General features: G+C 38.3%; 1 protein-coding gene across 7 annotated transcripts in view; it reads left to right on the top strand.

Moving 5' to 3' along the window:
- FHIT (fragile histidine triad diadenosine triphosphatase) overlaps nt 1-15,900 on the top strand; it is a 1,353,587-nt gene that overhangs the window by 987,292 nt on the left and 350,395 nt on the right. The gene's annotated exons all lie outside the window — the stretch shown is intronic.

Genomic DNA, 15,900 nt, shown 5'->3' on the forward strand with positions numbered 1-15,900 from the left:
CTCATAGGGAACAAATGTGAACAGTTCTCTAAAGTAGACAATAAGATATTGTTCCTATTAGATTACCCTTTCCAGGTATCTCTACAGCTAAGTGACAAAGTATATTAAAGATCATAAAATCTTTATTTATGAACTTGTTATGCAAATGTCATGGATATTTTCCTTTCTCCATCTTAGCCCAAATCCATTAGGTGGTTACTTATTTTTAAACTTAATTTCTCCAAAACTACAGTTGGATCAGTTATCGAATGGTACCTCTACATCTGTCTTTTAATAGCATTTCTCTCAGAATGGTCCCACTTGAATCAATCTTTCTGGCACAACATGGAAAGACCTTCAGTTATAGTGTGTCTCAATGGGGATAAAATCAGTCTTTAACAAATAGTTAATGTAAAAACTGTGCAGAGTAATAAATAGACCTAGGATTCCAGCTGGCACAAAGTCTGATTTTAGACTGAATGACAATCAAGCTACAATATTTTCTATTTTTCAAGGGAGGGGGAAAAAGTCACAAAAATGGAAATTTGAGTTTTTTAAAAATTTATTTTAAATACTATTTAAAATAATCATGAGCATAAAGTACCCTATTTTTAGATTTAGGTCATTTGAAATGCTTCGTCTTTTAAAATAAAAAGTGGCAGAAGTAGCTATCATGGTGGTTAATGTTGGGAGGGATCTGTCCAGTGTGTGAACCAGTTTTGCTACTGCCACGGCTACTACACAGCAGGCTAGGTCTGTGACTGGGATCCTTGTCCCCCCGGCTCTCAAGACAGTCTTCCAGATCTGGGGAGGAGCTAAAGAAATAAGCCAGAGGAACATTCCAACTTTGGATAACACCCTTTTCCTTCCTTATTTATTTATCATGTTAGCCAGTAGACAAAGCTTTAAGACGCTGAGCCCTACACTCCATCTCATCTTCTAATGCAGAGCAAGGAGATCTATGCTTGCTTTAACTCAAGTCCTAGTTCAGTCCTCTGGACAGGAAATTTCCTGGCAGGGAGCTTGCCCAAAGTATTATAATGAAATTTCCCTTTTATTACTTCTGTTCCATTATTTTACTAGCAAGGAAAGGGTGGAAGTTTGTAGGGTAGGGCAAGGCAGAAACATGGACATCTTCGGAGTTTCTCTGGCTGAGCACATTTGATTTTAAGGTTCATGAGTTTGGGCTGTGCCCTCCCAAATCAGAGCTGGCCCTCATGTCTTCACTATCCAGTGCAGCAGTTAAAACTTTAGATGTTTGCAGAGCCATAAAACATTTCCATCCCAATGATAAAGACTACCAAGTTTCCATTAGATTTTCAAATATCAATCCACATTAAATTCCTGTCTCCTACTAGTCATTCATATTTCAATAGGTATAAAATCACTTCTATTTTTTAAAATCCTCTATTGGATAGATGTTTGTATATTAACTCCTTAATTACTATTTCAGAATCTCATTTATCTCCAGTAATCCAAGTCAGGAATAAATGTAAGTGTGATGTTCTTCTAAATATCACTCACATAAAATAAAATGTGTTAGACAATGGGCTTAGCAATGGAAATTTTGATTTAAAAAAATTTTCTGTCTACTATGTTACTGCTGATCATTCTCCAGGGTTTCACTTCATTTACTTTCACTCTTGGATGCAGATCCATAAGAACCAGTGGGAAAATAAGCCAGTGGAAAGGAAGGTAATACCAGGAGAAATGCCCAGAGATTTCCACCCACCCAGTACATCTCATAGATACTTATCAGTTCATTAGTCACACAGAAGATTCTCACTCACTTATTCACTAATGGCATAGATACAATGTTCAGAGTACCTTTCAAGTAGGGATGATATATCAAATATGTTAACGGGCTGTATCCTTTCTTTTAACATCTATCAAGGGTCCAAATAGTACTTGCCAAAACCATTAACTTTTGCTAATCTTTTAATTTTTTCCCTTTTAAAATGGTTTATTTTTCTTGCTCTTAAAGTGAAAAGATCTGAGGTCATATGTTCATTCATTTCACAAATGGTTATTTACCATCTAACTCATACTGGGCTCTGAGTTAAATGCTCAGGACATATCTATGAGCAAGGCCAACCTGTTTCCCACTCTCTTGAGGCTTATATCATAGTCAGGGAAGATAGTATACACACACACACACACACACACACACACCCACACACATACACACTGATAAATAAAATAATTTTCAGTTGTAAGTACTATGAAGGAAACATATGGAATGGAAATGGCAGGTAGTGGGACCAACTTAAATAAGGAGGACATGAAAAGCTCTCTAGAAGAGAGGGGATATTTCAACCCTGAAAGATGAGAAGTACTGGATGTAGAAGAAAGGTGAGAAGAGAGAAATTCCAGGTCAAAGGGCCATCATGTGCAAAGGTCCTGAGCTGGAAAAAAAAGTCATTTTGTTGGAGGAATAGCAAAAAGACCAGTTGGCACATTATAAATGTGGGAGATTTGGGCACTTGACGTTCAAGACAATAGAAAGGTGTTTGGACTTTATTTCTGATAAAATAGGGCATCATTGATGGGTTTTAAGTCGGGGAATGGCCTATGTGCTTTGCTTTGAGATAAGATACCAGAGCTGCTGTGTGGAGAATGGGCTGAGGAGGACAGAGGCTTCCAGGTTCAAGGCTATTGTCTCAGTGCGGGAGAGAGATGACCAGGGTCTCACTTAGGATGGCAGCAGTAGGGGATGCTGATGGGTTAGACTCGAGGATGAGATTGAAAGGCTCAAGAAAAGAGCCTTCTCAGTGCAACAGAGGAGACACATCTGTGGGTGCCGATTTGTAGGGGTGGGGGAAACAGGATTGCAGCTGCCCTTATTGGGTAGAAATCTTGTTTTGTAAAGGGCACAGAGCATAGCCAGTTCTCCTGACAAGCTCATAATGTAACATGGTCAAATAATATTTATATTACACCTAAGCGTGAGATTATATGTATATGCATGAATATGCATTTTGATTAAAAGTACATATATGAAAAGCATACATTTGTGCAGTATGATTGTATTTTGAAAAACATGCTAGAGCTTATTGGTGTTCTTTCAAGTCAGTTTTGGAGAGGAAATAATTTTCAACAATTTGGTTCTTACTTCTGTATATGATTTCATTATTTGTAAAAGTCATACGCTGAATGTTTTCATTGTTTAAACTGTATAAAAACATAGGAGATCAACTGATATGAGAATGTCATGCCAAACATGTAACTTGAGAGTCATGCTGCCTGAATTCCAGCCTCAGAGCCAAATCTCATCACAGTTAGTCAACTTCTCTGAGTCTGTTTCCTCAGTAATAGAATGGGGATAACAACAGCGCCCACTTTATAGAGTTGAGCATAAAAAGTGATAACCCCTCCAGCACTTAGCTTGGTGCCTGACACACATCAGAGCACAATGGTGAACTCATAATTGTGATAATTTCAGGATTAGAAAGGACTCGGTGTAGTCTCGTTTTACCCTCCAGTTTTACAGATGAGAAAAACAAAGCCAGATATTACGTGGCAGATATTATACAGCTGGTTAGGGGCAGTCACAGACTTGGGTACATTTCTTTTGAACCCTCAGTGATTGCTCTGCAAGGTTCCTTTTCACTTTTTCCCTTAGAATTGATTCCGTAGGGAAGAAGAGCTTCTAACAAAGGTAGAAGAGGAATGGCGTATCACAAAACTGCTTAGACTATGAATTTGCATATTGAATATGTGTGTGTGTGAGAGCTAGCAAACTATGGAGAGACAGAGAATCCCAGAGAGAAATGCAGAACCCCAAAAGACAGAGGAAAACAGAGACACAGAAAGTGTTGATTGGACATGGGGCCGACCCCGTGTCAAAGTGGTTAAATTCGCACGCTCCACTTCAGTGGCCCAGGGTGTCGCTGGTTCAGATCCTGGGCACGGACATGGCACCACTCATTAAACCATGCTGAGGTGGCATCCCACATACTATGACTAGAAGGACCCACAACTAAAAAAATATATATACAGCTATGTACTGGGGGGCTTTCGGGAGAAAAAGGAAAAATAAAATCTTTAAAAAAAAATGTACATTGGGTAAGAATGGAAATCTAAGCATCATCAAGAAAATTAACAGTTAAGTACATTCTGTAAAAGATGTAATAAGACATTATACATTTCTAAGTCCCTAAGTTCAGGAATGGGCTGGATATTAATCTAAAGAGTGTCTTATATCTCCTTAATTTAAATTTGATAACAAAAGAAACCTTGAAAAGTTTGGATGAGAAAAATGGCACCAAGGATGAATGAGGCATAGTAGAAAACAATGAGATAGATTACACATTTGAAGTGTCCTAAACCTCAAGAAACAAGAATGAGAAAGATGGCATAGATTTAGAATGACTAGGAAAATAATGTGGCTGTTATATCAGCATAAGAATAAACTTACTACTTAGAGTAGTATTAGGGCATCTCCCATTACTTCATATACATATTGTTTACTCGGAAAAAAAAGAATTAGATGCAGTTTTATTAAGAGACTGGGAATGTTAAAAGGGATATGTCATCTGGGAAAGTTTTCAAGTTGGTTTCAAAAAGCCTTCAACACTTGGTAGCAAAAGGTTTTGCATACGTGTATGTGTATAACACATTTGTTGAACTTATTCAGAGGAGACTGTCCTTATGGGAAGCTGAGGGTGTGGAAAAAGAAATTCATGTTGTATTTAGAAAGAAGAAGGGAAGGAAAAAAGGATAGAGTAACTGGGAAGAAGTGTTTTAAAATCAATGAGGTATCGAAAATGGCAACAGAATTATGTTGTCAGAAACTAAATAAAGCAATCCAGCTAGGATTCTATCCAGCAAAATGAATGTCTGCTATGTACGAAGAACTGTGATAGAAGTTTTGATGGATATGGAGGTGGAATAACCATGGAGCTTACCCTAAAGGAGCTCACAGTCCATCAGAAAGATGACAGTCATGCATCTATTCATTTGCATAGAGTTCATTGAGCACACATCAAACGAACTGTATCAATCCTAATGACAGACATTGCTAATCAATCCCAGCACTCTTTCCACCTGATCCTCAACTACTGTGGCAACCAGTTGGCTGCAGAATAATTCTTACTTGCCCTCCTGGCACTTTGCCCTGCTCTGCCTTCAAGGCAGAGATTGTGTCTTGTTTACTATTATGTCCTGAGCACCTGTCACAGTAAATGCTCAATAAATATTTAGTTCACTCATTGAAGTAAAACTTTCCTTCCTATAGCCATTTATTTATGTTGCATGTTAAATGCTTAATATTATATCAACAATGACTTTCAAGTTACCTCGAACTTATATATGCCACGTAAGTCGTATATATATATATATATATATCTATATATATATATATCTGCAAAATTTAACAATCTGAATATTGGAGTCAAATTTTTTGCTAAATTTGTGTAGCAACCTAGGCTAATAGAGTATGCTTATTTAAGCATAAAGATTAAAGCGTGTATGGTTTCTAGAGAGTAACTTAGTGGATATGTGATCATGTCAAATAGGAAAGAGGTTCATGTCATAGAGAGTTTATTAACAACTAATAGCTTTGTGAAGTTGGAGAACATTTCCAGGGCTAAGTGGGAAGGGAGAGGAAGTTATTTTAATCACTTGCATAAGCCATTTATAGTCCTGTCATCTTCTCTGTCATGAAGATTATCACTTAATTATAAGATAACACGATTTGCTGTTTAGATATCTGAGATAGAAATGCACAGGCCAAGATCAAAGTGGAAATCAATTCTCAAAAGGTCTGGGTACTAATTAATAAAGTTGGTACAGCTGTGTGCATGTCAACCCAGCTATTGGGGTGTCTATTTTAAAAACGTTGGGTGAGCTGAGTTCTCTGGCCTCCAGCTCAGAGAGGATGGCCCCCTGTAAGTACAGAAGGGATAGCTCAGGCAAGTGGGAGATGGTACAGTTGGAGGCCATTTAAGAAGGTGCCTGATCTTACCACGCAGGCCTGCAAAGTCCCCAGAGAGTCCTCCAGGAGAAGGGCGGGCAAGGGTCTTCTCCATGGCTTTCCTGCATTTGTCTTGAGTTGTGTAAGAAAATAGCGTATTTGGTGATTTGAAAAAAGGCTGCTGGTGATGGAAAAACCCATCTCTCTGGAGGCAAGTGTTAGCTCACAAGAGAGGGAACTCATAAGCAAGTGGATGTGTGGAAGTGACCAGAGGATAGATTTCAGTTCTCCGGTAGCACACAAACTGGGCTTTCTGAGCATGGCCAGAGCTGGCATGGGAAGAAGGGAGATAGGAAATTTCTTATCACTCACGCTGAAGGTCCATTTGGAGGGACATTGTTGAGGCAAATCTGGCAACACCCCAGTGTTTAAGAGGGTGCACTCAGGATCAGGTAGATCTGGCTTGAATCCAAGTTCTATTGCTTATTACTTAGGTGGGCTTTATATTTCTGAGCCTTGGGGGATTTTCATTTGCAAAATAGAGATAGTAGTTGTACCAGCTTCAGAAGTACTATTTCTGTAGAGCTTGGCATGTGGTGTGTGCCCAATAAATAGTAGCTATTTATTGTGATTTTTATTATGATAGTGGTCATCTTTAACTCCATGAGAGCAAGAGGTGATGACCTTTTTTTGTTTATTACTTTATTCCCCAACTCCTAACACAGTGCTTACATCAGACTGCCAACCAGAATAGAGGGCACACTCAAATGAGGATAAGCTCTGGAGGGATTCTTTACAAAGGGACCATTTAGAGAGATGTGGCTGGAGTAATGCAGGAACCAGGGAGGGACAGCAGTGGAAGTGTGACAACTCAAGGCCAAGAGATGAGGGGAGGGAGTGAGCCTGCAACATAGTAGGAGAGAGAAGTGGGAAGAGTGGGCTGCCTTGGGGAGAATAGTGGATCTCTGGGAATGGGGCCTTGACCTCCCCTTTTTCTCTCCATCTGGTCTCCTGCTAGAACTTGCACTGGCCAAATTTCAGGAGAAGCCAGAAGGCAAGGTGGCCACCAGTGTAGTCCAGCACGTCAGCCTTGTGGGGCAGAGAACGGGGCAAGAAATGGGGGATGGATCTAAAGGGGCAATTTGACTATCACAGTGTCTCATACATAGAAGGCTCTCAATAAAAATGTATTGAATGAATAACATCTCATAGGTAGTTGGATTAAATTCTATTCCGCAAGCTGTTTTTTTCTTAGCACCTACTATGTGCTAAGTGCTTTAAAGGATGGAGCAATGAATAAAGCCCACTGTAGTCTTCCCACGTATCCACAATATTTCCATTTTGAAAGTACTTTATATGTCTACTTTTTAATTAAGTTGTACAATCTCCCTCTAAGGTAGGGTTTGTTATCCCCGTTTTACAGAGCAGGAGCCTAAGTTGTGAGAGGTTAACAGACATGTCCAAAGTCCTATAGAGAGTGGACTGGGAACACCAAATTGTGGCTGCCAGGCTTTTCTTCTCTATCAGTCCTTCCTGGTTCCATGACCTTTTGAGGTCAGCTTCTTGGAGGGGCTACTAGATGTCTCTGTAGAATAAGTTATTGATCTGACTCAGCATGCTTTTTCTTTTTTCAATTAATGGTTGAATGAATTCAGTATATAATATTAAGGATAGTTTTAGCTTTATCTATCCCATTATTTCCATAGGGGATACCCATGCAAATTACCTGGGAACGTATTAAAATGCTGAAATGTGGGGGCCCCCATCAGGTCTAACCTATTGGGTTGGACCTCTAGCAAGGTCCTCAGGAGTTAGCTTAGCTGACTTGTATAGTGTAGTGGACTCTGCTTTCATGACTCACTGATATAGATCAGACTCCTCATTTTACAAATGAGGGAAATGAAGCCCAGAGTCAGAGTGACTGGTTCAGTGGCACAATGCTAGTTGGTGTCAAGCACAAGTATTCCTGTTGTCAATAAATAAAATCAACACCAAATAAAAGTAATATTCACTAAAGAGTATAACCTAAGAATGGCTGCATAAAGCTTATTTGGCTGAAGTGCTCTTTTGTAGATGTGCTTCTGATAGCTAAATGTGAATTAGATGACACTTTGATCAGAGAAGATGCAACCTATCAGCAGATATTGATTTAATGCACGTAACAAGGTGAAACGCATCTCCCCACATCTAGATCATTTTCAAGGCAGGATAATGGAGCTGCCTAGCAATCTCTTATTTCAGATGAGTGTAGGTTAGATTATGAGAATACGTACCCAAAGATGTGGAAAGGCACAGTCATCAGGGAAAACAGAAGATTCAATTTTTCTTTGTGAGGTAAACATTTTATCAACAAACCCGATTTTAGAGCAGATGCCTACTAGCTCAAGAAATAAGACTTCAACTGCAGGATCAACACAGGGATGCTAAAGATCTATAGTCCTCAAACTGGTCTTGTGTCTCAAGGAGGTAGATAAATTTTTAAAAATATTTTAATGCATTTCTATTGATAGAACTGAGAACTCAGACAAAATTGAGTGGCTGATAGGAGTATACTCATGTAACAAATATTTCTAAGTGTCTCTCATTCCAGTAGGATCACTCCTGAAGTATAATGATAGATTATAAATTATTTTAACAGCTCTTGCTGTGATCTGCTTAATCCACTAAACTTGAAGTGGAAACTGACGTTCTTTCATGATTATAGAGATGAGGTTGACAAAGGAGAATTTCTCAGGTAGCTGCTGGAGTGGTTACAACGACTGTTTTTCTACTGATCATTTGAACATCTATTTCAACAGACTCTATCTGTATTGGTGTTAAAAGACATCAATTCTTCACTCTTTCAATCTAGGCAACAATATTTTCTATGATATGTTCAATGAGTCTAGGTATATGGTGCATTTGTGGGGCTTTTTGTTTTTTTTAAGAAACTGCTTTTGCAGATTTTCTCCTCATGCTTGTGTTTACTGAGTTTGTTCAGTCTCTTACGGAGAGATAATTCAAAGCCTGTTATTAAGACAATGGCTTTGACTTTAGAATGAGTTTATGTCTTTAAGGATAATTTTCAGCAAATGAGCCAACCATATGTTAAATCGAATTTAACATCCATTATGAAACACTGAATCATACTTTATATCTCAGTAATGATAACAAATGATCGCTTATCTCATATTCTTCTCATTTGTACTACTTCTCATCCATCTTCCTAAGATTGCAAAGATTTATTAAATGAACAAGTGTCCAACTATGACTGCTAATATTAATAGTGTCTTTTTATATTTTCTCTTGCTGCCTTCATGTCCATGCTTGCTTAAGCCCACTTTAGTGTAGATTTTAAAAGTAATAGTTTTTCTTACTCTGAAATGATAATTAACAGAAAACTAGTTAGTTAGTAATAAAATTATTTCGATGAAACTATGCAATTATACGAGCCCATTAGAAGGCAGAGGATTTGCTATGCGCTCGGCACTGGAAGCGAAGATCTTTTTCACTAGAGTAAAACAGTTGATTTTAAAACTCTGGAAACATTTCAGTTCCCTTATGACTTAAAATTGCTACTTGTGCAGTAAAAGTTTAAATCACGAGTAAATTTGTAATTTAATCTTTAAAGTTTAACTAACATTTATTCTTCCTCTCTAAGTGCTTTCTGTTGGTATAAATTCTAAGGAGTTGCCTCTATCTTTTTGTAAGACTTTACTGTGGGTCTTGAATTCGACAATTTCAAATGGATAACTTCTCCTAAGCCCCCATTTCTAGAAGAGGATCCACCATATTGTCCCTTCGCTCAGGCTCTAAATACAATTCCCTACCTCTCCTTCATGTCCTAAATTGGATGTTTTCAGGTATGACTGCTTTTTCCTATAAAAAGTTTTCTTAGATGTTTAAATCTCTCCTACGATCTTGTTAGTAGACTCTTTTTACCTAACCCCTAGATTTTGACCCCGACTTCTTGGTTGTGTTCCAAGCCATCTATGTTATTCTTAAATCCATCCTGCATTCCTGGTGAAAGAAATCTTGCCCAGTGTTCATGATTCCTAGATTTATTTCGTGAGCTCAGATGTTCTTTGAGGACGGGATTCAACACAAGCTTGTTCCATATCCCCCCAAATTCCTGCTTTGCATCAGATAACACATATAGAATCTTATCTAATGAGGTGGTTTTGAGCAAAATTTCTTTGTAAGCAGTAAATATCACACTAATATAGTATTTTTATATAGAATAATAATAATAAAATCGACCATTTACTGAATTCCTTCTGCGTGGTGGATGTTTTATGTATACTACCTCCAACACTTGTACCAACCCTGAGGGGGGAAATTTTCCCTGTTTGGAACAAATTCTTTCTAGAGTAATTAGCCGTACATACCAATTGGCAATCATGTGTTGCAATGTAACATCTCTTTTATTATCCCTATGTGTTAAATTATTTATTTTATTCTATTATTTTTTTTTTTTTGAGGAAGATTAGCTCTGAGCCAACATCTGCTGCCAATCCTCCTCTTTTTGCTGAGGAAGACTGGCCCTGAGCTAACATCCGTGCCCATCTTCCTCTACTTTATATGTAGGACGCCTGCCACAGCGTGGCTTGCCATGCGGTGCCACGTCAGCACCCAGGATCCGAACCTGCAAACCCGGGCCACCGAAGCGGAACTGCGAACTTAACCACTGTGACACTGGCCCCGATTTTATTTTATTTTTTTAAGATTGGCACCTGAGCTTACATCTATTCCAATCTTCTTTTTTTTCCGCTTCTTCTCCCCAAAGCCCCCCGGTACATAGTTATGTATTCTATTTGTGAGTGCCCCTAGTTGTGCTATGTGGGACACCGCCTCAGCATGGCCTGACAAGCAGTGCCATGTCCACTCTGAGGATCCAAAGTGGCAAAACCCTGGGCTCCCAAAGTGGAGCACACCAACTTAACCACTCTGCCACATGGCTGGCTCCTAAATTATTATTATTATTATTTTATTTTTTAGCTACCATTTAAAAAACACACTCTTTTTTGTACATTTCTGTCATTTCTTCTCAGAACTTGAGATCCTTTAGGCATTGTTTTATATTTCTCATAGTATCTAGGAAAGCAACTTACACTTAGCAGCCACGATAAATAATTCTTTGTGTAAATAGTAAAATAAAACCAAATCTTTAAAAAAATTATTATTTTTTTGTTGACTGTGGAAAAATCTGACTGGGAAGAGAGGCTTGGAGTTTGGGGGAGAAAAACGATTTAAGGGGGGATTCTTTTTTTGTTTGTTTTTGGAGGTTTTTTTGTTGCTTTTTGTTGAGGAAGATTGGCCCTGAGCTAACATCTGTTACAAATATTCGTCTTTTCTTTTTTTTTTTTTTTTTCCCAAAGCCCTAGTACATAGCTGTATATCCTAGTTGTAGGTCATTCCATATCCTAGTTGTGGGCATTCCAGTTCTATGTGGGACGCCACCACAGCATGGCTTGATGAGCCATGCTAGGTCCACGCCCAGGATCCCAACCAGCGAACTTGGGGCCACCAAAGTGGAGCATGTGAACTTAACCATTCAGCCATGGCTGGCCCCAAGGGGGATTCTTTTATAAGACACTTCATAGAACCATAAGGTAGAATTTCAAGAGTAGAGGTGTGGAGAAGAGATGTAACTCACAGGGTCGCATGTTGTGTTTCATTGCAGGGCTGGGACTCAAGGACAGCACTGTGACTTCAGATGAGAGGGGTGAGGTGCAAGGGTAAAGTGTTCTTTTGTGGGGATGGAAGTCACCCAGGTGACACAAGGCCATGGAATGAACTCTTCTGTTCACACTGTTTCAGGAATCCCTTGGCAGGCGTAGGGATGTGGTGACAGGGAAGATGAAATGACAGGCCGAGTTAGGGCTTCATCAGTGTTTTTGTCATCTTCCTTATGTTACCTTGGTCTCAATTTCCTGATCTGTAAAGTGGAGCTAAAGCTTATCCCCAGGAATGTTGTGAGGTTATAATAAAAGTGCATTTAAAGTGCTTAGAATAGTGCTAGGTAGAGGTGAATGACTCAAACTGCTATTACTTTTGTAATTATAAAAATGCATGTTAATATGTAGTTATATATGTTAGCTATGTTAATGGGTATATATACTTCACATTATATTTTATTTAATAGTATTAATGTATAATATATAATTACTTCTACTAATAATGTTGGCCATAAGGCCCTTGCCTTCTTATAGACATGGTTGCTGAGGCTAGTGAACCGTTATAGCAGTACTTTAAATTGCCCACTATTTAAGTGGTTCAAAGCAATGAAGACATGATCAATGGGGAAAAAAAATTAATGCAAACCGAGAAAAAATTTCAAGATACTTTAACATCCTTTGAGGATTTCTGGGGGTCAAGTGGAAGAAGAAACATTAAGGATCTCCTAGGATGTTAGGAAGAAAGCCTTTGAATATTGCTATGTCAAAGAGAAGGAAACTTCATTTAAAACTCATTATTAAACATAATGTAACCCTAAAGGCACAATTTGGGAACTGCTATGTGAAGACCGATGTGTTGTAAAGCTTGTTCACTGCCATGTAAACAAGCTGTAAAAATCACCTAGTTGAAATATAATTAAGGCAAGAAATGATAACCTGAGACATTTGAGCAACAAATAGTTTACCACTAGCCCCTTTCTAGATCCCACAGAAGGGAAAATGAGTACCTATCTTGAAATTAGATAGTTATCAAAGCTTGGCACAATGCTGAAGATGATATTGAATATTCTGGAATGGGCTATTCAAATACTTCATTAAAAAATGCCATTTAGAATGTTTCCCATTTGATCTTCGATTAGACTTACATTCTTAACCCTACAGTAAATTTTTATAATCCAGTCCTCGCTGCTGTCATACTCTTAATCAAATAGGAAATTACTTCCCCGGGTTTGGCCAAGATTGAGAGGGAAGATTGTGCATAATCAGCATAATAGTATCTAAAATTACGCCATCTATGGTGGAACCTAATAAAAATCTGCAGGTGCCCAGCATGGGACTAAGAATTTCAGTTCTATGAAATATTGTTTATCATATCTTTAACCCGTGTTCACCTGGCTTCAGAATCAGTTTATGGCTTTGTTAAAGATTTTGTGCTTACTAAATGCCTACTGTGTGCGGCGCCCTGTGCTGAGCTCTGTGGGGGAAAGTAAAATGATTAAGACCCAGTTTCTGTTGTCAAGAAGCTCATGGTGTATTTGGATAGGCAGACGGGAATACATGTGGCAAGGCTTTGGGCTGTTACATGCTGGTGGTCCTCTCTGCTATGAGAATGCTGAGGGGGGAGAAATTAATTTTGGTGGGAGGATTGGAAAAGTTTGATGAACGATGTGACCTATGAGCTGGACCTTGAAAGTTTCGACTAGTAGAAATGTGGCAAAAAGGCTGTAAGTCCTAGAAATACCTACTGAACTGATTAACCAGGGACGAGGCAGCTGACAACCAAGAGATGGGAAGGGCGGGGCAGGGACAGATTTCACAGGATCCTAAATGCCAAATGGGGGCCTTTGGACTTGATTCTGAAAGCACTGGGCAGCCACCAGAGGCTTTAGAAAGGAAAGTGGCAGGATCGAATATGTGTCTTTTGAGGATGAATGTGGCCGCTCTGTGGTGGACTGGATTAGTGCTTCAGTGGAAGGAACAGTTGAAACAGTAAAGCTGGGAAGGGGAGAAGAGGCTGAAAAGGCAGAAATGGAGTCACCAGTGCTCAAAGACTGGTTAGATGCTGACAGTAGAGGCAGGTATACACCAAAAATTTATTTCCGGGTTTCTGGCCCAGGTGAGTCTTCATTTCCTTGACTGAGACATTGATAATAAGCCACACACAGACAGAACTAGTTAACAGAAAGCCTTGTTTTAGGGAAACCATAGGGGTATGTAACACACACACACATCATACTTCCTTAATTCTGTGATGCTTGTTGGTTGTAAGAACATTATTGATTTTATAATATTTGGGAAAAAAGAAATGCCACCATATTAAACACATAAATCAATCATAAGATGCATCTCTACTTATTTATGTTAAAAATGTAAAAATAGGCATCTTAAAATTTGGGAAATATAGCAAGGACTCTTCAGTTATTAATATTTAATAACTTCCAGTTTATTGAATAATCAAATAATTGTAGCAGGTATATACTTTCTAATATTAGAATTTAATTCTTACCTCTTTTTGTACACTAACTCTGTGACCTTGGAAAGTTACCTCACCTCTGGTGGGACCAAAGATTCTCAAGTACATTGAAAAAAAAGCACTGTAGGAACCCTTGATGTTATTCTACCTCCATTATGTCATTCACCCCTTAGCATATCCCATTATTCAAATTAAAATGAATGATCACCAAAATGCTATTTATATTTGAATTTTAAAAAGTTAAATTAAAATAATCAAAAGAAATTATCAAACCTAGCTGCACATCCATGTTCACTGTGAAGTCTGTTAGAAGGTACAGAAGAATAAGATCCTGGATCTCGCTTTCACCTCTCGACTCGGGAGTTTTGGGAAGCAGTGTCCAGAATCCCATCTTTTTAACAAATTCCACAGATGATTCTGATGTACAAGAAAGGTTGCTATCCAAGCTGCCTGAGCAGCCTTACTTGGATTCTAAGGCGTCAGGGAAATGACCCTCACTTGGTGGTCTTTCCGCATGTTGGAGCCGCCTGAATGTTGTGTAGACAGGCAGGGGACTTTTTCCTGTTCACCGATGGACCCTACAGTCCCACATCTTCTCAAACTTCATCATCTACCTTTGCAGCCAGCTTTTTAATGGCTTGTGCTTATGTGAATTCTCTGAGCATAGTTTTGTCTGGACACTCAGCACTGGCAAATGGTTTTTTCTTCATCATTTGCTTTGTTACAAGTTTAATTTTTAAAAAACGCACAACTTAGGCATAATTCACAAGTTTCCCAATTAACTATAGCATGCTCCCAAATTGTTAAAAACATAGAAAATGTAATTATCTAGACAATAAATAGTGTCTTTTTCTTTTGTGGATAGCAAGTCACGGACTTTGGATCTATGTGGATTTAATCTTGACATTATAGGACAGGAATACCAATCACTGAAGATGCAATGAAAATTTTAGAAAATTTAAAACCTTCCTCATACAAAATTTTATTCTAAATTTCAAATAGGAAAAGGCAATTTGAACTTGAACTTCTGTACACTCTTTCTGTAAATTTACCCCATTCCACAACCTCTTCTATTTACCCAACTTCTTACTCACTGAATACAAACATTTTAAATGTCCTTGACCCCTAGGGGCTCCCAGGCCTGTAAAGAAATAATCTTTCCCTTCTGGACCTCAAAACCGACTCCTGGAAAACTTATCATTCATTTAGTCCAATGCATATTATAATTGAGCAATTAATTATCTCTAGTTCTAATCCAGTAAGCCTGTGCAATTAACATCTGGGATTCAGTTCATCTTTTTGCTGACTTTCTAATTTAGCGATTGGGACCTAGTGATCCCCCTAGAAGACATATTGAACAAAGATTATTTCCTGTATTTAAATCTTCATTTTTTTTTTTTAACTCTTGGTGTTTTTTTGCACAATATTTTCATAATCCTTTTCAGTTGTAACTTTTTTCCTACAGCAAGAGTGCTTGCAGTAAGAAACTTTTTTAAAAATAGAAGGTATATTTACTTATATCCCTTAATTGTTGATTTCTAGAAGATGAGTAGCATATCAAAATGACCTATAACAGCAAAAGATTTTCAAATAAGTAGAGAAACAGTCATTTGCCACTTGGTGGGATTTTGGTTGCTCCGCCCTCTCTCCTTGGCTAAACTTCTCTACCTGTTTGCCTGATACTTGAAATTTCTTTCAAGTAAAAAGATTGGGGACACCTTTTATTTCACCACTAGAGGATAGGTAGACTAAGTATGGAATTACAAATACGAAGGAAGCGTTAATTCTTGGGCCCTAATGCACACTATGAATTATGAATAAGAGGACTCTTTCCTTGAGTTGTGGTAGTCCACATGGGCTCTAAGAAGTGGATTGTC

The sequence above is a fragment of the Equus asinus genome, chromosome 21, assembly GCF_041296235.1.
Source record: "Equus asinus isolate D_3611 breed Donkey chromosome 21, EquAss-T2T_v2, whole genome shotgun sequence".
NCBI lineage: Eukaryota > Metazoa > Chordata > Mammalia > Perissodactyla > Equidae > Equus > Equus asinus.